Source organism: Sus scrofa, chromosome 10, assembly GCF_054392235.1.
Source record: "Sus scrofa isolate SSC_HxYL_T2T_F1_AM1 chromosome 10, Sscrofa_HxYL_maternal_Yorkshire_Landrace_v2.0, whole genome shotgun sequence".
Lineage (NCBI taxonomy): Eukaryota > Metazoa > Chordata > Mammalia > Artiodactyla > Suidae > Sus > Sus scrofa.
Genome location: NC_139392.1, coordinates 56,968,284 through 56,993,772, shown reverse-complemented (window position 1 = coordinate 56,993,772; position 25,489 = coordinate 56,968,284). Strand labels below are relative to the sequence as shown.

General features: G+C 41.2%; 1 protein-coding gene across 1 annotated transcript in view; it reads left to right on the top strand.

The window, feature by feature from the left end:
• The window catches only part of RMI1 (RecQ mediated genome instability 1), a 534,328-nt gene that overhangs the window by 492,825 nt on the left and 16,014 nt on the right, over window positions 1-25,489 (top strand). Inside the window, exons 11-12 of the mRNA XM_084979796.1 lie at window positions 23,224-23,373; window positions 24,283-24,510. The gene's annotated coding sequence lies outside the window, so the exon portion shown is untranslated. The remainder of the gene's footprint in view (window positions 1-23,223; window positions 23,374-24,282; window positions 24,511-25,489) is intronic.

Sequence of the window (25,489 nt, the reverse complement as noted above, 5' to 3'; positions counted from 1 at the left end):
CAAGTATTTCCTCCCATTCTGTAGGTGGCCTTTTCATTTTGTTGGTCACGTCTTTTGCTGTACAGAAGCTTTTTTGTTTGATGTAGTCCTACTTATTGATTTTTGCCTTTGTGGCTTGTGCTTTTGGTGTCACATCCAAAAAGAAAAACCATTGCCAAAATCTATGTCAGAGAGCTTTTCCCCTATTTTTTCTTCTAGGAGTTTTATTGTTCCAGTTCTTAGGTTTAAGTCTTTCATTGATTTCGAGGTAATTTGTGAGTAGCACAAGATAGGGGCCCAATTTTACTCTTATGCATGTTAATCCAATATTCCCAGCACCTTTTATTAATGACACTATGCTTTTCCCATTAAATATTCTTGGCTTCCTCGTCAAATATTAGTTGACCATATGTTTGAGTGTTTATTTCTGGGCTCAATTCTGTTCCATGTGTCTGTGTGTCTTATTTTTATGCCAGCACCATAGTCTTTTGAGTATAGCTATGCTGTTGAATTCAGTTTGTTTATCTTTTGTTGAGGATTTTTGCATCTATATTCATCAGGAGTATTAGTCTGTTAGTTTTTTTTTAAATTTTTTAAAAAAATTTTTATTTCGTGGTGTGCTTATCTGGCTTTGGTGTCAGGGTTATGCTGGCCCTGCAAAATGAATTTGGGAATGTTACTCCTTTTCAGTTTTTTTGGAAGAGTTTGAGAAGGATTGGTGTTAATTATTCTTTAAATGTTCAGTAGAATTCACTAATGAAACGATCTAGTTCTGGGCTTTTTTGTGGTTGAGAGGTTTTTGATTACTGATCCAGTCTCTTTACTAATGTTATTGGTATGTTCAGTTTCTGTTTTTCCTGATTTAGTCTTTGTAGGTTGTATATTTCTAGGGATTTATTTATTTCTTCTAGGTTATCTAATTTATTGTATGATTATTCATAGTAGTCTCTTATGATCTTTTGTATTTCTGCAATGTAAATTGTAATATCTCCTCTTTAATTTTTTATTTTATTTATTTAAATCTTCTTTGCCTTCTCTTCGTCTAGCTATGGCTTCACCAATTTTGTTTATCTTAAGAAAAACCAGTTTTTGGTTTTGTTTGAGATTTCACACCCTGAGAGAAGCTGTCTTTGCTATCCATCTTGAGTCAGCCTTTCTTCCTATTATTTTCCATCATCTGCTCCCATGTATTTCCCTCATACTGTTAACCACAGCCTGCAAATGTTCCAGCTGTTCATTTGTTTAATGCCTGCCTGGCCCAGTAGAATGCAAGCTCCATGAGTAGAGGGTATTATGTGTTGCCCTTTGCATGCTTGACCCCTAATGCAGTGTCCATTTGGGGCTCAGTACACACTTGGATGAAAAGGAGGTAATGAGTATGCTAAAACAAACAAACAAACAAACAAACCCAAAAAACAAGAGCAGGAAATTTAGACCAGAAATGAGGACAGATCTTGGTACATTTACTGAGGGAAAATGTGGCTCATTATGGGTTTGCCAGACAATTCCTGAGCTCTTCTCCAAAAACAAGTAAATGGAAAACAATACCCGAGTCTTTTTATAGCCTTTGAACACTTGAAAATCTTTGTTAAGATTTCTCTTAGAATAAAGTTATGCAACTATTTGGGATGTTCAAAGTGTAAATATTTACAATGTTTTAAATACTTTTCTAATTAACAATTTTATGAGAAGTCTTTACTTTCATGCTCAATCCACTTATCTTTTAATGCCTTAAATAACTCTTCCATTTGATTTTTCTTTGAAAGCATTGCTAGTTAATACTGACTCCAAAATTGGGTTTTACTGAACACTGTAAGTATGAGGATATTATATCCTGGTCTGCGGAGTCTAAGAGGAAATAGGGGGCTCCTCATACCCACAGTTGCAGCTTCTGATTCTTCCAGGGTAGAAACTTCCTGGTGAGCCTGCTTCTGAGCATGGCTTGTCTCTTGGGCTCTGGGATCTACTGTGCTGGGGAGACAGGGTGAGTTCTACTCTCAAGATTGAACACTAACACATCTCTAAAGTAAGTCTACCACCTGTGCGGGCGTATTGTCTGAGCCTCAGAATATCTTGTGAGTTCTGGATACAGACACTTGCTGGGCAATAGACCCTGAAGAGCCCACCAGCTTGTTGATTACAGCTCATGGGCCATGGAATCAAACTGCTTGGGTTTTGAATCTCAGCTTTTCTACTTGCTAGCAGGGTGACTTAGCAAATTACTCCACTCTCCATGCCCTGATTTCCTCACCTACAAAAGGAGGATGAGGATTACTGTACCTGCTTCAGGGAGCTGTGCTGTGAGGATGACAGGAGATAATATACATGAAGCCCTTAGAAACGTGTCTGGCACAGAGTAAGTGCTTAGTTAATATTACCGAGGATTATTGTTGCAGACTGAGTATATGGCCATCTCTGTGCCTACACAGGTCTTTTAACTGAGCCCATTTCATTCATTATTACCCATCTTTTGGTAAACAGCACTCAGATTTTACCCAATCCCTTTTGGTCTGCCCACTTCTCGCTCTTCTGAACTGCACTTTTAGCTTATCTTCATTTAGATTCCATACCCTGCTAGAGGCTGATAACTTTGCTTGACTGGCTTTCCTGCCCATGACTGGAATGGTCTTTCTGGGATATGACACTTCCCTTCCACACGCTCCTCTCCCGGGGCCACCAGGACTGGACACCTTCCCTGATTAGTGAAGAGTGATGAGGTAGGACCCTTGTCCTCTGCCCTACAAGCAGGCTTTTCACCAATTCCTCAGGCTTTAGTATTGAGATGAAATAAATGGGGGTAGCATCATCAGTGTCAGGGTGGGAAATGACGTGGCCTTAGAAGAGAACATTCAGCTGTGCAGGTGGATTATGATTATCCAAAGAAGGAAAGGGAACTATGTTTGCTTTTTTTTTTTTAGGGCCACACCTATGGTATATGGAAGTTTCCAGGCTAGGAGTCCAATCAGAGCTGCCGCTTCTGGCCTGCACCATAGCTCACAGCAATGCCAGGTCCTTAACCCACTGAGCAGGGCCAGGAATGGAACCCACATCCTCATGGATACTAGTTGGGTTCATAATCTGCTGGGCCACAATGGGAACTCTCGAAGTTTGCTTTTCAACAACATTGCCCCTTATGGCCTTAGCTCCCTTCTCTTTTTCCACATCTCTACTGGCCTCACCATTGACAGTATTTGGGGGTGGCCTTGTCCAAGGCTGACCCATTGGATTCTTTTTTTTTTTTTTTTTTTTTGTCTTTTTGCCTTTTCTTGAGCCGCTCCCACGGCATATGGAGGTTCCCAGGCTAGGGGTCTAATCGGAGCTATAGCCACCGGCCTACACCAGAGCCACAGCAACGCGGGATCCGAGCCGCGTCTGCAACCTACACCACAGCTCAGAACAACGCCAGATCCTTAACCCACTGAGCAAGGCCAGGGATCGAACCCACAACCTCATGGTTCCTAGTTGGATTCGTTAACCACTGAACCACGACGGGAACTCCACCACTGGACTCTTATGCCTAATTGGAACTAGACACTGGTGTGGATTCTTTGACCTTGGATGAGCATCTAGCAAACAACCCCATGTTCACAGGAGCAGTGCTGACGTAATCCAGAACATCATCAGGCATTTCCTGGTGCCCTGGAAGGTGATTTGTCAGCCCTTCTCCCAGGAAGTCATCCAGTCCCTTGCTGTTGAGATGGTCTTCATTGTTTTTCAATTATCTGCAAGCATCCTCATTCTGTTCCGCGTTTCCATTTAAAACTTCACATTTTTCCAGGAAAAGAACCCTCAACCGATCATTTTGGTTGTCAGTAGCTGGGATGAAGCATGGCTGGTGATAAATTAACGCAGCTGAAGCTCCCACAAGTTTCTTCATGTGGTGTTTACTGCGTGTGAGGATTTACAGGACAGTGGGTTGCTCTTTAATAAACATGGTCCACTGTGCTGTGAACTTGCTGCAAATGAGGTGTCTGAGTTTTCTCAGATGTGTCACTGCTTCATCTATGCTGGTAGTCAGAATACATGAGGAGGAGTTCCCGGTGTGGCTCAGTAGGTTAGGAGCCTGACTTAGTGTCCATGAGGATGCAGGTTCGATTCTTGGCCTTGCTTAGTGGGTTAAGGATCCAGTGTTGCCACAAGCTGCAGTGTAGGTCAGACTCAGCTTGGATCCTGTGTTACTGTGGCTGTGGTGTAGGCCGGCAGCTGCAGCTCCGATTCGAATCCTAGCCTGGGAACTTCTATATGCCCCAGTACATGAGGGTAAGGAGAGGAGTTTCATCCCACCTCAGGTGCCACACAACACATTCAGATGATGAATCTCTGGTGAATTTTCTCACCCTGGCTCTGTGAAAACTTGTAGCTCAAAGCTGCCACAGTTCTTTTACAAATTCCCTGGCAGTCCTGGAAGCCAGGAAAGATTTATTTTCAAGCAAGCATTTTGGTATTTGTATTGCCGTGTCCTTTATTTAATTATAATTGCACATTGTTTAAATTACATTTCCTTGGGAAAAAAAAATCAGGGTTTAAATGAAGGGGAAAAACCTATGTCATACTAGACAAAGCTTGAGAGACTGAACACTATTTTTCAAAAAAAAAAAAAAAGAAAGAAAAATTCTCTAAAGCCTTTTTGAAACCTTCCTCCCCCCTGGTCAACTTGCTCACACCATGGCCTTCATCTTAGACCATCTCTCTACCCTTTGGCTGCATTAGGGTCAGGAGAGAGAATTGTCATAAAACCAAGCCAGGCCTCAAATCAGGGTCCTACAGGACTCTAAGGAGGCCTTTTAGTCATGTTAGAGCGAGTGTATAACTCGATAACCAGAGTGTCAGTTTTCTTGCTTTAAAAATGCTATTTTGGGGGGGATTTCCCACTGTGGCTCAGCAGGTTAAGGACCCAATGTTGTCTCCATGAGGACGCAGGTTCGATCCCTGGCCTTGCTTAGTGGGTTAAGGATCCGGCATTGCTGTGAGCTGTTGTGTAGGTCGCAGACACAACTCGGATCCCACATTGCTGTGGCTCTGGCATAGGCCGGTGGCTACGGCTCTGATTAGACCCTTAGCCTGGAACCTCCATATGCCGAGGCAGCGGCCCAAGAAATGGCAAAAAGACAAAAAATAAAAAAATAAATAAAACTACTTTACTATGATTATTTACAATTGTTAAGATATGGAAGCAATCTAAGTGTCCACCAGCAGATGAATGGGTAAAGGAAATGTGGTATTAACATATAGTGGAATATTATTAAGCCATAAAAAGAAGGAAGTTTTTCCATTTGCAAGAACATGATGGACTTGGAGGTTATTATTCTAAGTGAAATAAGCCAGTGAAAGACAAATACTGTATGATACCACTTACACATGGGATCTAAAAAATACAGTGAACTAGAGAATATAACAAAAATTAGGTAGACTCGCAGATATGGAGTACAAGTGAGTGGTTACCAGTGTGGAGACAGAAGTGGGTGGAGAAAATAGAGGTATGGAATTAAGAGGTACAAACTATTAAGCATTAAAAGAAGCTACAAGGATATATTGTACAACATGGGGATATAGTCAATATTTTATAATAACTCTAAGTGGAGCATAACCTTTAAAAATTATGAGCCACCATATTGTACACCTGTAACATATAATATTGTACAGCAATGAGACGTCAATTTTAAAAAACTACTTTACTGTGGGGTTTTTTTAACATTTTATCCATACGTGTTAAACATGAAATGGGTTGCAAATTTTTCTGGGAAACCAGTGATCTTGGATAAGCAGAAAGCACTGAGGCAATTTCAAAACAGCAACCATCCTTACTGCCCTTTGCAAGGCCAAATGGAACAAATTCATTCTGGAGTTTGTCTCATTGAGTTTTATGTTGTTGATTTTCTTTATTTATTATTTTGGTGTACATCTGTCTGCACTTTTAGACAACAGCTCTTCTGCAGGGCAAGACAGCAGCAGACTGTTTATTGTAGAACTGGGCTTAAAGTGCAGATGTTTTGGCTCAGTTAATAATAAACCATTCTTTAACCTATTTTTAATTTTAGTTCACAAAGTAATAGGAAAATACAGCAACTTTTTGAATGAGCTCTTAGGGAGAGAGAGCGAGAGACTCAGTTGATAGTAGATGGTTCTGGTCAAGTGCTAGGCCAGCTCTAAGACATGGCCTGGAAAATGTCCTTGTCGCCTCTCCACCATCACTCCCTGTTCCGATTTTCACCACTTCCTCTCTCATCTCTTTGGTTTCTTTCCCAGGTGTGCACCCTGCTAGGGTCCGGGGTGTGCTTTTATGCTGATGTCAGCATCTTCCCCTTGAAACCTCAAGCCTCAGGTGAGCTGGTACCCACATCTCCTCCTGCCTGGCTACCCTTCTGGAGCCTGGAGGACTTCTGGTTTAGCATTAATCCAACCTTCAGGTCAAGGGATTTCCACCTTCTAAAGTCAGAATCACTTACTCTGTTTCCTGGAAATGCACATTAACAGAACCCTTGGGCAAGGAGATGGGCCTGTGGATGGAAGCCAGGCCATCTGGACCCCAGCCCAGGCCCAACCAGAGCAGCACCTCTGTTGGTGCATGTGTCTGAGCAGACAGGAGGCTGAACAGGCCTGGCAGGGTGGGGAGGGGGGTGGAGGGTTGGGGGTAACGGCAGGTGTCAGAGCCAATGGGCTAGCATGTCCTTACCTACTTCTGGTGGATGGGACCACATCCAGCCCTTTGGTTCTTTTCACCTTTGTATCAGGTAACCACATGCACTGCCTCAAATCTGGCTCCTGATTACTGCATATGGTTGCCCAGATGTGACTGAATAGAGAATGATGAAAATGATGATGATAAAAATAACATATATTCAGTACTTAAGTGACAGGACTTGTGCTGAGCATTTCCAAACATCATCTCCTTTAACCCTTGCAACAGTTCTGTCTGGGAGGGACCTATGTTGTTCTCATTTTATACTGGAGAACCAAGGTGCAGAGAAGTTAAATAACTTGTCCAAAATCATATAGCTGGAAAGAGTTGGGGCAGGGTTTCAGACCAATTTTGTCTGAGTTTTGAGCTGCCTCCTTTTTTTTTTTTTTTTTTTTTTTTTTTTTAGAGCTTTACCCGTGGCATATGGAAGTTCCCAAGCTAGGGGTCAAATCAGAGCTGCAGCTGCTGGCCTACCACGCCAGATCCAAGCCGCATCTGCCACATATACCACAGCTCATGGCAACACCAGTTCCTTAACCCGTTGAGTGAGGCCAGGGGTTGAACCTGTGTCCTCACTGATATTAGTCAGATTCATTTCTGCTGAGCCATGACGGGAACTCCCTTGAGCTGCTCTTAATTTACTCTGCTAAGCTAAACCAAAAGAATCTAATGTCCAGCGCCCAGGGATGTGAATATGGGCATATATTTGTGTTGTACATGAATGTGTGCATGTATGTGCCTTGTGTTCATAGTATGTGTTGATGTGCATGTGTACCGCTTGTGTATGCAAGTGTGTCTTTGCCTATGTGTGTGTGTTTGTGTGTGCTGCGTGTCTCTATACCTTTATGCATTTGTGTGCACATCTGTACACGTTTGTCAACATATGTTTTCGTGTGCATGTATGTGCACATGTATGAATTGTACATGTGGGTGCATATGTGTGTGATTTTATAGCACAGCGAACATGCAGCTGAGAAAGAATAGAACCTTGCTAAAAATGAAAGCCTGATGTTTAAACTGTGTGCACACATTTTCTATAGAAAATGGTTGTAGGGTATGCATCATCCTGATTAATTGGTTTGGGTTCCCAGAGCAGAGCCAGGGGAAGTGAGCCATGGCCCAAGCACCACCACTTTTTATTTTATTTTTTTTTAATTTTATTTATTTATTTTATTTTATTTTTCATTTTTTGGCTGCCCCAAAGCATATTGGAGCCCTGGGCCAGGGATCAGATCTGAGCCGCCGCCTCGACTTAAGCCACAGTTGTATCAATGCTGCATACTTAACCCACTGTGCCAGCCAGGGATTAAACCCATGTCCCAGGGCTCCCAAGACACCACTGATCCTATTGTGCCACAGTGGGAGCTCCCAAGCACCACCACTTTAGATGGTTCTGGATCCTGGGTGCTTTGGCTACATTTTTCTAGATTGGTCTAATTTTCTTATTTGGAGACACTGTGTATTTCTTGAGTAAATTCACATGAGTTATTTGAAGTTTATTTGGATTCTTCTTTTTTTACTTCAGTCAAATGCACCCTTTGGGCTGTCCTGATAACCACAGCCAGGCCTTGAGAAGTGATCATAAAGCTATGTGAGGCCACAATAAATGGTGTTCTCATAATTCCACTGTGGGTTGAAGAAATGTCAAGAATACTCTTCTTTTTCTTCAGCTAGTAGAATGCAATTATAACATGCCTCACTACTGCATGGGTTCATTTGTATCCTTGGGGGCATGTGTGTGGATCACGGGTCCTTCAACATTTTGGCGAAATGTTTATAAAGGCAAGACACTAGGCTGGGTCCTGGGGCCTGCCTATTAGTTAAGAAGCTCTTGGCTGTAGGATACAAAATTTTAGTTGGGCACCAAGATTGGGGAGCAGTGAGAGGAGTAGGCCTGGGCAAGGTTTAGTATTTTATCACTGACATGGTTTAGAATTGCTGGTGCATAGTGATAATAAAAAGCAGATGGATTTTCATTGGTTTTATTACTGCTTTTAAATTCTCTGCAGACCACACACTCCATGATGGTCTAAACCCAAGGCAGATTGGCTCCACTGCTCCCCCTATTGGTACCCACTGCAAAACACTGGCTAAACAATGAGGAAAGTTCATTTTCTCGTGAAATAAAGTCATGCTTCAGATAGTTTCAGGGTTGCTTTGACAGCTAAATCATATCAAGAAAAATTCAGTATCTTTCTGTTTGTCACTACTCTCAACATCCTGGCAATGTCATCAGGCATGCCTCTCATGACCTAAGGGATCATTAGGTAGAGATAAGAAAATGTCTGGCCCAAGAAGAAGCATATTTCCTCCAAGCGTCTCTTTCCAGGGGGGCCAGAAAACTTTCCCAGAGATTCCATCGTTCAGGATTGGGTCACACTGGACATAAACTAGTTCAGGGGTTAGCAAAGGACCCTATCCCATGGGACAAACCTAGCCAGCCACCTATTATGGTTAAGCCCACAAGCTAAGAATGATTTTTACATTTTTCAGGGGGCCATGCCACAGCATGCAGAAATTTCCAGGCCAGGGATCAAATCCACATCACAGGAGAGACCCAAGCCGCAGCAGTGACAATGCTGGATTCTTAACCCACTGAGCCACCAGGGAACTCTGGTTTTTACATTTTTAAAAAGAGTTGAAAAAAATTCAAAAGAAGAATAATATTTCATCAAATGAAAATTAAATGCAATTTAAAATTCAGTGTCCATAAATAAAGTGTTCCTGGAATACAGCTGTGCCCAATTGATTATACATTGACTAAAGCTGTTTTCACTGTACAGTGGCTGAGGCCACTTAATAGAGAATATTTACTATTTACTGAAAATATTTACTATCTGACTCTTTACAGGAAGAGTGTTCTGACCCTTGAACTAGCAGAATAGATGGCTGGGAGGACCTGACATTCTTAGCCTCTATGGTGGGCTACTTAGAGAAGTGCAGGTGACTTGGCTAAGGCTACTCAGCAAGTGTCACAGCTTCTGAGGGCAGATCTAGTTGTTTTGTCAAGTTAATGACATAATAGCCACTTATTTTACCACCAGACGTGAGTTTATTTGGGAAGAGCAGAGAAATTGCAATTTGAGATGTGCAAATCATGGCAGATCAGAGAAAATCAGAGAACAAGGTAAGGGGAACTTGCTTTTATAGGGAAAAGAGTGGAGTTGGGAAGGGCTGTAAGAACCAAAGAGCCCATTGGAGGAAGTGGGCATCCAAAGTATAAAGACTTCTCATTGGTTGGCCTGCTACCTTCTCCAATTGGCTGGGCTGTCCAGAGGCTGAAAGTTTTCTTCCTGCCAGAAAGTTTTTTTCTTCCTGTTAAGGATGTAGGACTTTCTCTCGTCCTGTTTAGAGTAATTGACAGGTGTATGGTGGGGGTGTGAGAGCTCCCCCTACAGGCCTGTCCTAACTCCAATTTTAGCTGAGATTTAATTCCACAAGTTCTTTTTCTTTCTTTCTCTCTCTCTTTCTTTCTTTCTTTCTTTCTTTCTTTCTTTCTTTCTTTCTTTCTTTCTTCCTTTCTTTCTTCCTTTCTTTCTTTCTTTCTTTCTTTCTTTCTTTCTTTCTTTCTTTCTTTCTTTCTTTCTTTCTTCCTTCCTTCCTTCCTTCCTTCCTTCCTTCCTTCCTTCCTTCCTTCGTTGCACCTGTGGCATTTGGAAGTTCCCAAGCTAGGAGTCAAATCAGAACTGCAGCCTCCAGCCTGTGCCACAGCCAGATTCGAGTCACATTTGCAACCTACACCACAGCTCAGGGCAACACCAGATCCTTAACCCACTGAGCGGGGCCAGGGGTTGAAACTACATCCTCATGGATGCTAGCCAGGTTTGTTATCACTGAGCCACAATGGGAACTCCTAATTCCACAAGTTTCTTACTTCTTCCTCTGTGTTGTCCAATAGCTGAAACTTGGACAATGAGGTTGAATTGTCCTATGGAACAGCATGAGAAAAAGGTGTAACTGGAAGATAAGCAGCAGAAGAAAGATACTACTGTAGGAGATTAGGCTAGAGCCAGATTATGGAGAGCCTTGAATACTGAGCTAAAAGGAACTTTATTACGTTGACCTGGAAGGCTTTTTTTTTTTTTTTTTTTTTTTTGAGAAAGAGATGAGCTGTTCTGAGATTGCAATTCTAATGAAGGTGTAACATATAGAATAAATGTCTGATGACATGGTTAATGCTCAATAGTGGTTAGCTCTTTTTACTAATACCAGCATTATAAAGAGATCCCACCAATCTTGGCCTAAAGCCCAGAGGGGTACAATGTCATGAAATGGACTTGAAGGTGTGTTTTTCTTGGCTTCATTGAGTTTTTTTTTTTTTTTTTTTTAAGGAGCAAATCATTAAAAAGTAGAAGACTACATATAAAAATATGATTTCTAGATTTTCTCAAAGAGGTAGGAACATCTGGCAGCTGGTTTCACATTTCCACATGACAAAAATCAGCTGGGGGCGGGATGTGACTGATATTATTAGATTCTCCATAGGCTTTACCACTGCTTATTATTCTCTTGACATGGAGGTCAAGTGTGAGTTGCTATTTATCATTACTGTATCAGTTAGGAAAATGCTAGATGCTAAAACAAATGAACCCAGACATTCCAGTGCCTCAATAATTTATAGAAATGTATCACATTAACCCTGTAACAATCTAATGCTAGTGTCTCTGGAAGTGGATAGCCTTTCTCTACACAATCATTCAGGGAGTCAGATTCCTCCTATCTCATGGCTCAGCCATCTAAGCCTTGGAGGAGTATGCATGCAACTGGTGGATGGGGAAAAGAAGGTGAGGAAATGTCAGCTTTTTTGCCACCTTGGCATACCATAAGAAATGTTTGTGGCAACTGGTTATTTGAACCCTGGCGTAAGGCTAAAGCATTGCTTTAGAACAAAAATTTAATGAATATAAAGGGTATATCTGTGTCTTGTCACTATGTCTTCATATTGACCACATCTGATTTTTCACCAGCTTCCTCTTGTTTAGATACTGGACTTTATTTTTTGTTATCTTTGACCATGTAACAGACTACTCCAAAGTCTCATAGCATGAAAACACCCAGTTATACTTGGAGAATAGACTTGTGATTACCAAGGGGGAGAAGGAGGGAGTGGGGTGGTTGGGGAGCTTGGGTTAATAGATACAAACTATTGCCTTTGGAACGGCAAAAAGTCTCATAGCATGAAAACACCCAGTTATACTTGGAGAATAGACTTGTGATTACCAAGGGGGAGAAGGAGGGAGTGGGGTGGTTGGGGAGCTTGGGTTAATAGATACAAACTATTGCCTTTGGAACGGATTAGCAATGAGATCCTGCTGGGTAGGGCTGGAAACTATGTCTAGTCACTTATGATGGAGCAGGATAATGTGAGAAAATAGAATGTGTACATGTATGTGTAACTGGGTCACCATGCTGTACAGTAGAAAAAAGGTTGTACTGGGGAAATAACTATTAAAAAAAACCACCCAGTTATTTTATTATGCTCATGGATTCTGTGAGTCAGGAATTTGGGCCAGCATAGCAGGGATAACTCGGTCCTGCCTCTCTGTGACTGGGGCTCAGCTGGCAAGGCTTGAACATCTAGGGACTTACTCAAATAGCTGGGGGATGGGATCATCTGGTGGTTCTTTCAGTCATGTAAATGAAGCCTGGGCTATTTGGAGCTGTCAGCTCGGGTGCTTATACATAGCCTTCTTGTGTGGTTTGAGCCTCCTCACAGCATGGCAGCCTCAGGATAGTCAGACTTCTTACATGGTGGCTCAAGACTCCAAGAGTGAGTATTTTTAGCAAACAAGTCAGAAGCTCCTATCACAACCTTTTATGACTTAGCCTTGGAAGCCATGTGGCATCACTTCTATGGTACACTACTGCTCAAAAGTCACAAGTCAACCTTGATTTAAGGGGAGGGAACATAGAACCCCACTTGATGGGGTTCTTGATGGGAAGAAAGTCAAAAAAACTTCAGGTCACATTTTAAAACTGATACAAACTGGCACGTTAATTGACACCCCTGTGCACATAGCATAAAGTAAGCCATTCAGCTAGAGGAATAAAGTTTCATCAAAAGCTCAAAATATCTTCAGCTTGTGATTTATTTAATCATCTCTCATCAGCCTGGGGAAATAAAGTGAATGAGGACAATTCTGCTTTCTCAAACCTGTGAACTATGTTACACATCCCAGATAATCCATTGAACAGTCTGGATTTCTTCTTTTGAATTGTAATATATATGACTTTGAGTCAACAGGGAATTCTCTTTAGTGTCTGACATGTGGCTTCTGTCTGCTCTCAAAATGTGTCTAAAGCTTTAAGCCTCACTGCAGACCAACCAGTCCATCTTAAATGGGATTCATGATTCTGGAACATGTGGGCATAAATTAGGGTCCTTGTCTCAGGTCCAAAGATAAAATTCAAGGTGTCCATGCTCTTAGACAGGAGTGGGGTGCGTTACATATTTATTTTACTAACTTCTAACCGAAGCACAGCATTTTTTCCAATTGTGAATGTGGGCAACAAACCCCATTAATATTAGCAGTACCCATGACCCTGGGACTATGCCAGCAAAAAAATAAAGCAACAGTACCTCTATTTATTATTGCATTTGTTACAGTTATACTGAAATGCTATTCATGCTCCTCATTACTTTGAAATTATGGTTGTCATTAGTCATGCTAGATTGCATGTAGTAACTATGGCCTTTCTGTCTATAGGTACATGTTTGACAAAGCTGAACAGTTATCAAGGCAACTCTGGTCCCAGCCATGGTTCAGGTCCCAGCCCACGAAATCCCTGCTTTCTCACCTTGTCACCAGTCACAGACATTACTTTGCCTTATTCTCTATCCACAGTTGTTGAATGACCAAAACGTGGACAAAAGCAAGTTCTTTTCTTTTCTTTTTTTTTCTTTTGTCTTTTTAGGGCCGCTCACAAGGCATGTGGAAGTTCCCAGGCTAGGGCTCAAATCAGAGCTGCAGCTGCCTACACCACAGCCACAGAAACTTGGGATTCAAGCCACCTCTGCGACCTACACCACAGCTCAAGGCAATGCCGGATCCTTGACCCTCTGAGCGAGGCCAGGGATCCTCATGGGTACTAGTGGGATTTGTTACTGCTGAGCCACAGTGGGAACCCTGGAAGTGAGTTGTTTTTATTGTTTGGTAATGCTTGCAAAACTAGACAGTGCAAATATGAATTCACAGCCCTTTCTCGGGGGGGTTCACCTGTTGTTTCAGAATTCTGGAGGTGGCTGGGAGTGAGGCTTCAGGTGGGGCTGATGGAGAAGGAACAGTGAGTGTTGGCACAGGAACTTGGGAGAATGGTACAAGCCTAGGTAACACTTTCATTTGGAAGTTTAAGGTTCTACCCTTTGGATAGGGCCATGCTGTATAAAGGCAGAGGAAAGGCATGGAAAGTAATGGAAATCCCATGGAAAGGCAGAGGCTTTACAAAATTATTATTTGGTGGGTAGGTGATACAGGTACAGTGCACAAAATGTAAAAGGCCCACAAGGAATTGAGTGAAAAGTACTCATCTTACTTACTCCTTTCCCTCAGCCACCATTTTCCTTCCCTACGAACCACAACTGCTATCAGATTTGGGGGCATAACCTTTCCATCTGTTGAATTTGTATACAATCAATACGTTCACGGCAAACATACCATGGCCTCATTACGGTGAGGGTACCTACTGTATGAGTATCATGAATTCAGTGCATTATAATATAAAATTCAAATTGTATGGGAAGACCTCAATTTCAAAATAAAAGGCTCTCTGATGATTCTTTTTGAAGAAAATTCTTTGAACCCTTTATTTTTTAGTGTTTCGGATGTCTGGCTCCATGCTCAAAGAAAGTGCACATACCTTTATTTCTTTACGTACCAGCTTTAGATAAGATCTAGTATTCTCTATTATGAAATGCTTTAACTCTACCAACCTAAATTAACAAATGTAAGTCCTCCCTTTCCAATTTTTAAAATTAGCTATTCTTTTTAATTCTTCTTTTGGTTATTTATATAACTTTAACAGCCATTAATTTCATAGTGTCAATGTTAACATTTGGTTTCTGTTCCACAAATATGATTCGTCATTTCATGCATTGTCCATATGTTCATTCTTAAAATTAATAACTATCAAAATTTATAATATTTTGAGAGTTCCCATTGTGGCGCGGCGGAAATGAATCCGACTAGTATCCATGAGGATGTGGGTTTGATCCCCAGCCTCGCTCTGTGGGTCGGGGATCTGATGTTGCTGCGAGCTGTGGTGTAAGTCACAGACGTTGCTCAGATCTGGCGTTGCTGTGGCTGTGGTGTAGGCCAGCAGCTGCAGCTCTGATTCGACCCCTAGCCTGGGAACGTCCATATGCCATGGGTGCAGCCCTAGGAACAAAATTTTTTTTTTGAATTTATAATATTTTATTATGTAATGTTATTTATTGCCAGACTGATTATTGCGATGAGACACTGGGAGAAGGAAATAGAACCTAACCTCCTGTCATTAGAAGCAATTATTAATAATATCACTAGTATGTATGGAGCACTAGCAGTTCCACTTTATTTATTTATAAAGTTTGTTTTAATAGAGATATAATTGACATATAAAACTAAGTTTAAGATGTGCAATGTGTCGATTTGATACATTCATATATTGCAAGATGATTTCCATTGCAGCCTTAGCTTACATCTCCATCACATCATATAATTATCCTTTCTTTTTTTGCAGCGGGAACAATTAAGATTTAGTCTCTTAGCAACTGTGAACTTTATGATACAGTATTGTTGACGATAATCACTATGCTTTGCATTAGAGCTCCAGGACTTATTTATCTACTAGTTGCTAGTTTGTACCCTTAAACAACATCTCCTCCATCACCCTCATCCCAGCCTCTGGTAACCACCATTCTACTCTGTTTTAATGAGTCTGGAGTTTTAGATCCCACATAGAAGAGCTAGCTTACAGTATTTGTGAGATGTCGGACAGAGAAGGACAAATACAATGGGATATCATTTCCATGTGGAATCTGTCAATCCCACTTTGAAGATGAGGATGCAGAGGCCCAAGGGATTAAGAACTTTGCCCAAAGTTCACACGGTATTAAGCAGAGCAGAAGGGACTGTCAGGTTCTAGAGCCCATGATCCTAGCTACTATACTGTTCTGCCTCTCTAAGCAACAGAATCAAATGGATTCTCTTGTGTTAAATGCCATCAATTTCCTGTCTGCTAAAATTCCTTGTGATAGAGAAGATATGGAAATGGTTGAAGTAAAATGTAAAAGTAACCCCTCCACCTTTCTCATAACCATCATTTATTCCAAAGGAAACTGACCTTAACAGTGTGGTGGATATCTTTCCAGCTCTCTTTCCATGTAATTTCCATGTTCTGTACTTTACCAATTGCCTTGCTTCTTGATGTGGAGATCTTCCCATATCAGCATATAAAAATATGCTACCTTCTTTTTTAAACAGCAGTATAATATTTCTTTAGCGGGGTGTACCATAATACAGGTAATCACTCCACTACTGATGGATGTTGGGATTGTCCAGTTTTGAATATTACAAAGAGGCCAAGAAACATCTTAGTTCACGCTCTTCGGGCACATGTGTTTTTTCTCTAGGATAGGTTAGTAGCAATTAAACTGCTAAAAGGGTAGGCACATTTGAAATTGTGACAGCTCTTGCCAGATTGCTCCCCCCTACACACAAAATACTTTAAAACATATAGTTCTTCCACATTGAAAGTGAATGCTTGATTCTTTATAGCATTTCAGTACTTAAAATCAGAAATATTTTTATTTTGGGCCAAAATGATGGGCAAAAACTGATATCTGGTGGCTTATGTGCATTTCTTTTTTTATTAACACAGATCTCTATCTTTTTGATGACATTTCACCATCTGTTTATTGACATTTGTCATTTTTCTGCAAATTGCCTGTTCATAGCCTTTGCTCATTTAACTGTTGAGATATGGATCTCAAAGATTTTTAGGAAATGTACATATTTTGGATAATAGTCTTTCATTTAGTATGTTGTATATACTTTCATCCAATGTGTTGCTTGTCTTGCAGTGTTATTTGTGGTGTCCTTGGTCATATAGAATTTTAAAATTTTAAGTAGTCAAATCTCTCCATCTGGTATAAGATGTTTCAATTAGCATCCCAAACCCAACACATCTAAAACTGCATTTGCCACCATTCTTCCAACTACCTTTTCCTCTTGACCATTCATTCACTCATTTATTCAACATATGTTGCAGTGCCTAGGGGACAATTGATTTTGTTTTTGCTTTTATCACCAGGTTGGACCCATGATTTTGTCATTTTTTTTTTCAGGCAAGAGAGAAGTTCAAAGACATCTTTTTAAATGCGATGATCATGCACTCCCCTTAGACGGAGAAAACAATAGATTGTTAAGATTGTGTCTTTGCAAAGTCCCTGCACTGAAACATCATGACAAATTACAAAGTGGCTTTCCTCCAGATAGGTTTCTCAACCCTGATGTTGTCCAACTGTATTCGGTTTGGTTCACTAATCTCCAAACCAGATCTCTTTTCAGCCTTCAGAGACCCCATTTTTTATTGTGAACGCAACAAGAGTGGGAGGCATGTGGAGGGAATGGGGGCAACCTTCTGCACAAACCCCAGAGCAGGTGTTCCCTCGTGGTGGTGGATACACTTCCTGAACCCTCCTCATGCTGAAGTGGGAGTTGAGAGACAAGCTTAGGGGAAGGTATCAGTTTGAAAAATGGGGATTCTTTCCTTTCTTCTTGGGATCTCTCTCCGTGCTTCCTCCTCCTCCTGTCCCTCCCACTGGTCCTGTGAAGGAAAGGAGCACATTGCTTTATGTTCATTCTTTACCCTCCCCCAGCATCCTTGGCTATCCTTTGGGAAACTCAGAGCAACTTCCCATTATAAAGCAAGCCCTTGACAACATGGAACCTGGATTGACTCAAACCCGTGAATTTCCCTTTCTGAAACCTTAGGATGCCATGGAGTCCCCCAGCTGATTTCATAAATTTGGTGTCACATTGTAAATCAAGCAGATGCAGAGTGGCCAGAACATCTGCTTGGTTCTGCTATTCTCTTTACACTAAAAGGAAACTAGCTCTAAAGAGGTCAGTAAAATGTGAATATTGTCAGTAAGTGCTTGTATTACTCTTCCCAGGCATGGACCAGGATCTTTTGCTTCCTAAAAAACAACACCTTAACACACACACACACACACACACACACACACACACACACACAGCATAGCTTCATGGAACTCTATCTTAAGGATTAAATAGTAGGAAAAGAAAATGGATAAGTAGTGTCCTGGAGTTTATTTGGATCTTCATCTGTCTTATTCAAGAGCCATAGAAAATGCTGCCAATCCTTCCAGGATGGCAGATTTGGGAAAGAGGTGGGGAACCAAAGCAGTGGGTAATCTATGGCAAGACTGAGTCTGAAAGCTTATGTCAATGTCAAGGATGAGTGGTCTAAATATCTTGGTTTCTAATAGGGTTATAGTTTAAGAATATTTTGATAGTGATTTTAAAAATGTTAATATTAGAAAGATAAGGTAATAGCCTCAAAAAAAGAATACTCAAGTTTTTTCAATGTTCCAAAATCAATTTTGATATGCAAGCCAGTAAAAAGAGAGAGAGGGAGGGAAATGGAAAATGCTAACTTTCATACATGCTCTAGAGAGGCTGGCAATCTATTTGTGTAGTAGGTCTGGCAGAGAGATGTCTGACTGAGGTGCTCTTCTCAGTGAGAGATGATGCTTGCCCATTCTGCCTGCTCTGGGGACCAGGATCTAGACTGTAATTAAGTGTGTGTGTTTGTGTAGGGTCCGCTGGACCTGATATCTATTCACTGCAGTATCTGGTAACACTTTTACTAAAGAAGATTGGGGCATGCTCCAGGAAATTGCTTTGTGAAAATGCTGACATGCAATCTTTGTCCCTTCTTCTGGCTTATCTCCTTTCTGTTGACTGAAATTTATATAATGACTGGAAACCCAGTAGCCATCTTGGACCAGGAGGTGGACCATGACGGAGTAAAGAGAGTGAGCCTGGATCCTTAAGCCCATGGAGAGCAATATTGGTCCCGTTTTGGTTTAGACAAGAAAAAAAATGTACTTTTAGCTAATTTAAACTATTGCTAATGTGGGTTTTCTCTCACCTGCAGCTAAACCTAATTGTAGTTGATTCATCTGGTACCAAGTGACTCCCAGTGGACTTTACACAGCGTGAGTCAGAGAAAAGCAAAGCCTACTTAATGGTTCCATCCTTTTGTGACTAGCAGACCAGATCAGACCAGAGAAGTCCTGTCTGGACAATAGTGGAAGCACTCACTCTGCTTGGACACTTTCCCCCACATTCTTTGCCTAGCTGATTCCTTTGAATTGTGGCAGATGAACAGGAGAAGACTTTTCGCTATTCTAAGGTGCTTCTGAGTCTCATCATCTGCCATTTCCAGGTGCCTTTGCTATTTCCATCCGAGAATGGTAGGTCCTGGATTATTCCTTCCCATGTTGTGTAAGTTAAGAATTTGATAGGGCCTGTCCCTTGTATTACAGCAGATTACTAGAAGGGTCTGGGTGATGCTGGGAGGCCTGATTCCATTTCTTTTTGTCTGGAGGGAGAATGGGTGATGATAATGAGGATCATAGGGGCAAGACAGATGCTTTGGGGCAAAATTCCCTTTGCTTTTTGAAAACAGACCAGTTTCCCCTTGAGACCAGCCAGCTCTGCTAAGTGTATCTAGAAACTAAGGGAGCTTCAAAGACTGCCTGGAATTAAGGTCCATGAATGACAGGACCAGGAAAATTGCAAAATGCAAAGAGGTGGTAGTTACAGTGAAGAATTTGCAATTCCTTGTGCTGATAGTGAGGGATCTTATTGCTCCCCCTCTGGGTCAGGATGTAGCCACTTCCTCCTCATGAATGTGATGGTATCTTTTGTGACTTGGCACTGAAACAACTGCTTAGATGCTGATGCTGCGCTTGTAAAAATGTTACTAATTTTTGAATCATGATAATATACCCTCAGAGTCTTTTGCAACTTGGGCAACTTTTTACTGCTCTGGCTTAGCCATATTTGGTGTATGAGGATTTTATTGAAAGACAGCACTTGGGAAGAGGTGATTGGCTCGTGTGTACTTCAGTGCATTTTTTAGGGAAGCAGAAACAGCATAAACAAACAAGGAATAAAAGTAATTCATATTTTAAAATTTGGGGTATATGGGAAACATTACATATAATTATACCTGTATTCATAGCAGCACTGACTATATGCTAGATACTTTTGCTGGGGCTGAGGGCTGGCCACCCCAAAATATGACAAAGAAACACATCGATTATTTTTTAAATGACTATTTTTTTTCTATTATAGTTGGTTTACAGTGTTCTGTCAATTTTCTACTGTACAGCAAAGTGACCCAGTCACACATACATTTTTTTTCTCACATTATCCTCCCTCATGCTCCATCATAAGTGACTAGATATGGTTCCCAGTGCTATACAGCAGGATCTCATTGCTTATCCATTCCAAAGGCAATAGTTTGCATCTATTAACCCCAGACTCCCAGTCCATCCCACTCCCTCCCCCTCCCCCTTGGCAAACACAAGTCTGTTCTCCAAGTCCATGAGTTTCTTTTCTGTGGAAAGGTTCATTTATGCTGTATATTAGATTCCAGATGTAAGTGATATCATATGGTATTTGTGTTTCTCTTTCTGACTTACTTCACTTAGTATGAGAATCTCTAGTTCCATCCATGTAGATGCAAATGGCATTATTTTGTTCTTTTTTATGGCTGAGGAGTAGTACACTGCATATATATACCACATCTTCTTAATCCATTCAACTGTCAATGGACATCTGGGTTGTTTCCATGTCTTGGCTGTTGTGAATAGTGCTGCACATATTGATTATTTGAATTAAAGTTACTTGAGAAATAGCCAGTGGGAAAAAAGTATTTAAAAAAAATTCTGGCACTCTCCTCTTTCCCCTTGAAAGCAGAAAAGAAATCTTCCATAAGAGGGTAGCCTCCCTATATCTGGAAGATAGAAAATATCCCATCACCAGAGTTTGGGAATTCAAGGCTAAGAAAGCTGTATAGACAAACTTAGTTACTTGTTTATTAACTTTCAACCCCAAGCACAAGCTCTTTTGTTTTGTTAAATATTCACAAATAATTGTTTCTCTGTCTAAAAATGATATATCAATACCCTGCTTTGGTCATTTTGAGGGTTCTACCTCTATAAGACCTCTGTATGTGTGAATTAATTTATTTCTATTGTGTCAACTTAATAATTAGATCAGCCAAAAGAACCTAGAAGGGTGTGGGGAAGTTTCCCCCCTCTCTGACACCTTCTCATGTGTTAACTCACCCAATCCTACAAACCCACAAGGCAATTCCTTTCATTATCCTCATCCCAATTTTCAAATGAGGAAACTGAGGCACAGAGAGATTAATTTGTCCAAGGTCACACAGTTAATATAGGAAGAGCTGAGATGGAACCAGGGAGTTTATCTCCAGAATCCAAGCTCTTAACTGTTACACAGACCATCTTCTGACATTGAACACACACAATGTTGAAGAGACCTAAAAGGCAATTATTCATCCTTAAATTTTCAGCAGATTGTTCTTTTTTAATAGTTATGACAGAAACTTGTGCATGATTTTAAATAGTCACAGATATTGAGAATAATCCTCATTCTCTAAAATAGCAGTTGATGCCCTCTGTGTGGATTTGGACAAGTAAATTAACCTTTCTAAGACTTGTCTTTCTTATTCGAAGTCATAATAATAATGTCTTTATAGGGCTGTTAGGGACATCCAGGAAGAGGAATGTATTAAACACCTTTATTAGTTGGGATTCTTTCAGTTGTCAGTGACTAAAATTCCGATTTAAATTGGTTTAAGCAGAGTTCCTATTGCGGCGCAGTGGAAATGAATCCGACTGGTAACCATGAGGTTGTGGGTTCAATCCCTGACCTTGCTCAGTGCATTAAGGATCCAGTGTTGTCATGAGCGATGGTGTAGGTCACCAAAACGGCTTGTATCCTCCATTGCTGTGGCTGTGGTGAATGCCAGTAGTGTAGCTCTGAGTGGACCCTAGCCTGGGAACCTCCATATGCCGTGGGTGTGGCCCTAAAATAAATAAATAAATAAATAATGGTTTGTGGCTCTGGCATAGGCCGGCAGGTGTAGCTCCAATTAGACCCCTAGCCTGGCAACCTCCACAGGTTTTTAGGATACAGCCCTAAAAAGATAAATAAATAAATAAATAAATAAATAAATAAATAAATTGGTTTAAGCAAGGAACTGGGAACACTTTGCTTTTGTAACTGACAAGTCACAGGGTAAACCTTAGGCTGAATTCACAGCCAAATGGAGTGATCTATATTGTTGGTTTTGTTGTTTCCCCACTTTTCAATTCTGTTTTGCTCTGTTCTTTATATTGACTTCATTCTCAGGTTTCATGTGAAAGCAAGATGGCTCCAACCTCAGAACTTTCAGATTCAAACCCAAATGGAAATCAAGGGCTTTGGGAATGAGCAGGAATGAGTTCTGATTAGCTCCAATTGGCTTGGTCTGGGTCACGTGTCCTTCCTCCAACCAATCACCGTGGCTGAGGAAATTGCTTGCTCTTATTGGCCAGGCAGAAATCATAAGCAGGAATCAGGGGTGGAGCCAATATTGCCTGAAGCATGGGGGTTGAGAGTGGAGATGGGGTGTTTCCCTGGAAGCTAACATCAGGATGCTTACCCTTCTGGAGATAATCATAAGTGGATGCAGGGCACCAGAAGCTACTCTCCGCTTTAGTGCCTGGCCCATGTGAGACACTCAACGAATGCTACATTCAGGCCTGTTCTTGTATTGGAAGGCACACAATGCCATTCTGAAACATCTTTTTCAGAATTGTGCAAACTAGAATGGCTTTGGAGAACTTCTTTTAACAGGTGAGAGATGTCATCATTAGAATTGCAAGAAAGTACATCCTTATCTTACTTTCTATTCAGCATTTCCTTCACTTCCTCCTCTCATATTCCTCCAGTGATCCTAGAAGCCTTCCACATCCTCTCTGATGGAAGAGCAGAGATCAAGTGGTAGATAATATGTCTACCATATTTTCTCAGGCAGTCTGCCAGCAAACTGCCACTAAAACTTCAGCTTAGAGAACATGATCCAATGCAGAACTGGGAGGGACGTTGCTATTGCAAGGAGGAATAAAACCAGGAGGCAAACTTTCCACCTTATCTTTACTATAAGTAGTCAATTAACAGCTAGGTGTTATTGCAAATTCCCACTGTGGCTCAGTGGCAGTGAGTCCGGCTAGTATCCATGAGGATGCTAGTTCGATCCCTGGCCTGGCTCAGTGGGTTAAGGATCCGGCCTTGCTGTGAGCTGTGGGGTAGGTTGCAGACGCGGCTTGGATCCCACCTTGTTGTGAGGCATATTTATTCAGCACTTATGAGGTATCTGGTTTTATGTAGGTACTGGAACAGCAGGGGGTTTGGAAGCAACTTTATTTGTTTATTGTTTATTTATTCATCTGCTTTACTCCCTCATACTTCTCGTCATAGGAGGAGCTGGTGTCTGAGCTGAGTCCTAACCGGTCGAGAGGTTTTTCCATCAGACCTGTCTGTGCTTTTCAAACCGTGCTCTTAAAGTCCCACATTTTCAAGATGAAGCTGTGGGGTCTTCCATGAAGCCGGGAAGAAGAAGTTGAGCAGGTGGGCCATCGTTCATGTATATCTTGAATTTCCTTATAAGAAATGTTCTCAAAGACGGGAACTCCCACACACACAGGTGCTGGACTCAAACAGGTCTAAATTTCAGCTCTGCACTGACTAAGTAAGTATATGGGCAAGTTGTATAATCTCTATGGATCTATTTTCTCATCAGTTAGAATGAAGATGGTAATAAGAGCTTCAGAGAACTATTTCATAGAACATCAAAGCATAGTGAGGAGCTGGTGAGATAAGATATGTGGAAAGTATGTGGCACATAGTGGGAGCTTAGCAAAAGTTTCTTTTCAAACTTTTCTCCTTCCTTCCTTCCTTCCCTCCTTCCTCTTTCCCTCTCTTCTAACCCCACTTTGAGGGCAGCTGGTGCTGATCTGGATGTGAACAGAGGATGGTCCACATTGTGGAAGTTTTTGTCCTTCTACGTCATTGTGCCTGCCCTTGAACCCAGAGAAGGAGTGATGGCTCATAAGAAGATGCCAGCAGGAGTGGGAGTACTCCTTGAGAGAGGTGCCCTCACTTTCCCCAGTGGATGAACCTGGGATGACTTTGGCTGCCACCTGAGGACCTGTAATCCTGGGACCATGGAATGCAGGCTCTCACATCAAGCCTGAAGTTGGGAATCAGAAGCAATGCTCCTCTTTCTTGTTCTCTGCAGAGCAGACTCATGGCTCACACCATCCTAAGTGTGAAGTGGGGATCTGTATCTAGTGTAGTCAGAAGCTTTTAGCGACAGGTTCAAGGCACAGGACTCAAATTGGTTTAAGCATAGAGAAAGCTCCACAACCTCAAATCTGAATGGCTTCAGAATCTGTCTCTCCATCTCTGCTCTACTTTTGCAGGTGTTCCTAGCATGGCAAGGTAGTAACTAACAGTTCCAGGATTATTTTCTACCAGGTTAATAACCACAGCAAAAAGACAGCACCCCTTTCCTACGGGAGCCAGCAAGATTTCCAGAACTGTGTCTGTCAGTCTGGTTGAGTCATCCATCCATCCCTGAACCCATCATTATGGGCAGTCATCTGATTGGCCAGGCCTCCTCCGGGAAGGGGAGGTGGATCGAGGAGGAGGAAGAAATGGTCCCAAAGATAAATCTGGGGGCTGGCATCAAAAGAAGGAATCAAAGTAAGCAAAAACAATAGGCATTTACTCTAGGCTCAGTACTTTTATGCCTTTTAAATTAAAATATCAAGACTTTACAAGGAAAGGCCATGTTACAACCTGGGAAATAGGTATAAGGTCTTCTCAGGCTCAGGGGAAATCTAATGATTAACTAGTTTGCTTCTCAGTAATAAAAAGAATAAATTGAAGGTAAGTTTTTTACTTCACCAGTGCAGTTATTAAGTTCTAGGGATATAACTTGTTTCCATCCCAATGCAAACAAGTCATTTAATTGGCAATCATTGAAAAATGCCATGAAGTTGCGTGTGATGGCTAGTTTTACGTGTCAGCTTGGCTAGATTGTAGTTCCTATAGTCAATCAAACTTCAATGTATATGTAAATATATATGTATTATTTTTATGTACATATATCTCATATACATATACAAATATGTATTTATACATATATGCAGTGCAAATATGTATATATGTATTTGTAGATATAGATACATCTTCTACTGGTTCTGTTTCTCTGGTAGAACCCAATTGATAGAATGTCAAATTACAGTCTATACTTGAAAAATGACATTAACCATGATGCCAGTCAAGTCAGTAAGTCAAAGCTGAGGCACAGAAGCCCATTCTCCTTCAGTGCACAAGTTATGTCATTTGATTGAACCTGTAGTGTATTAGTCTTATTGACATTTTCACAGGAATGGTACCACTTTTTTGTGGGTCCCTAAAAACCAAAGTGTCACTGTAATACTGGAAATAAATGCTTGATGATACTTGAAATATAGCGCCTTTCTACTGAGGAATTTAAATGACTTCACAGGCATTAGCTCATGAATTTACATGTGAGGGTAATGAGGTAGGTGGCAAATATGATCAACCCCACATTATAGACTGAAATTGGGACACAATGAATGTGACTTGTTCCAAAGCTCAGTTGAAACTCACTGACAGACTACGGATAGAAGAAGAAGTCTTGCAGGCTTTGGGC